The sequence below is a fragment of the Hylobates moloch genome, unplaced genomic scaffold (genome assembly GCF_009828535.3).
Source record: "Hylobates moloch isolate HMO894 unplaced genomic scaffold, HMol_V3 SCAFFOLD_8, whole genome shotgun sequence".
NCBI classification, from domain to species: Eukaryota; Metazoa; Chordata; class Mammalia; order Primates; family Hylobatidae; genus Hylobates; species Hylobates moloch.
The window spans coordinates 120,101,400-120,103,312 of record NW_026652283.1 but is presented as its reverse complement, the minus strand read 5'-3'; the positions used below and the strand labels follow the sequence as shown (position 1 = coordinate 120,103,312).

The 1,913-nt window shown below is 42.1% G+C and overlaps 1 pseudogene; it reads right to left on the bottom strand.

The window, feature by feature from the left end:
- Window positions 1-432: 432 nt before the first annotated feature.
- Window positions 433-533, bottom strand: LOC116473941 (U6 spliceosomal RNA; annotated as a pseudogene).
- Window positions 534-1,913: the final 1,380 nt, after the last annotated feature.

Below are 1,913 nucleotides of genomic sequence, written 5' to 3'. Positions count from 1 at the left end.
TCTCTACTACTCATCACCAGATGCCATGGCCACCCCCAACAGCGGTGCCTGCATTCCTTCTTCATTTAGTATCTTTTTGTAATTGATACATAATATTTTCACATATTCGTGGTGTATATGTGATGCTTTGTTACATGCATGGAAAGTGTTATGATCAAGACAGGATATCAGGGTATCCAGCTTGAGTATTTCCAGGTGCTGGGAACATTTCAATCCCTATCTTCTAGCTATTTTCAAAATATGTAATGCAGTCGCCCTATTCTACTGTCTAACATTAGAGCTTATTCTTTCTAACTATATGTTTGTACCCCTAACCAACCTTTCTTCATTCCCCCACCTTCATGTCCTTCTTAACTGCTGGTAAACATTCTACTCTCTACCTCCATAAGATCACCTTCTTTTAGCTCCCACATATGATTGAGTAAATGCAATAAAAATATAGAAAGCTTCACAAATTTGCACGGCATCCTTGTGCAGGGCCATGCTAATCTTCTCTGTATCATTCCAATGTGCTAATTACTCATGTACTAAATACTAATACTTTCTGCCAAAGTAAGCACGGGTTTAGGATCTTTGACAGGATCCCAAAAAGATAGACATTGCTGTGCTTTGGTGGATGATATCCAGTTGAGGTTCTACTTCTGCAGAATTAAATTATAGTTTTATGCAGTCTTTTGGAAGATCCCAGGATTTGATAAAGAATGTCATGAGAATCTAAATCCAAGATTTCTCCACTCGTTGGGGCCTGGTTTACTGGTATCTGGCTATAAAATCCCAACAACAGGTTAGATTTCAGTTCAATTCTGAACTGCCTTCTTGGCTTCCCAGTTGATATAAGACATGCATTCTAACAGAAACACATTGCTGAATGTGGCTAGGCCATAGAGCTGTATTACGTCAGGTTAGCTTTATTTTGGATAAGTAGGCTTTTTGTGGGCTGCCCTGGGAACTTTTTCATTACGTATAATTTCATACCTATGGAATATGACGCTCAAATTCTAAATGACTGGCTTGCTAACTTTTTAAAATTGGGAACAATCTGTTCCTTTGTAAGTGTTCTGAACTGGAACTATAAATCAGATAAATAAGGGCATTTCTAGGTGACAGAGCCCAAAGGAAATGTTTGCAAGAGGTACAGAGGCCCCTCAGGAAGCCAAGCAGGGGAGCACTTGTTCTCAGATCATGAGTCAAGGTTAGAGAGTGAGATGACTCTGGGTAGTGGAGACTGCACTTCAGGCCGTCCCCGAAGACAAGTGCTCACGTCTTAAAGAAAAGGAGAGGCAAAAACACGGTGAGAAAATCCTGAAAGCTGCAATGCATTGGAAATGCTGTCTGCATTGAAAGTGGGGTTATGGCAGGGACATCAGTCTCCTTGGTGTAAGCAGAGTAAGAACCAGAAACAGCAGCAGCATCCGTGACAAAAGCATTCACATTGGAAGTCCCAGGTGTGGCCACTGTGAGCTGGAATAGGAAAGAGTAAAGGGGTCATTCCTCAGGTCACTGGGAAGAGGCGTGGAGCACAGGGAACACATAGGCACCTCCATCATAATTTCACAGAATGTGGGGCAGCTGGAAATGCCAGAGACATGTATTGTGAGTATTGCTGTGACCGTATGTTTTTGCTTCCAAACTAGTATGGACAAGGAAGCCTCCTTGCATTAAAAAAAATTTTTTTTAAAGTGTGTGTGTATATAAACCTAGCTGGTCCCTGCCAGACACTAACATTGCATTACCCGGCAAATAAAGAGGAAAGAAAAAGGCCCTCAGATCTTTAAAAACTGGACTAGGCACTGACCATCAAAGCCCTTCAGACATGTCTGATCCCTGGCACTCTCCCTCCAGCTCCTGAGCCCTCTTCCTCTGTCTGTCTTCCTGGCTTTTGACTCCAGATTTCTAACAGATCCTGACTCTTG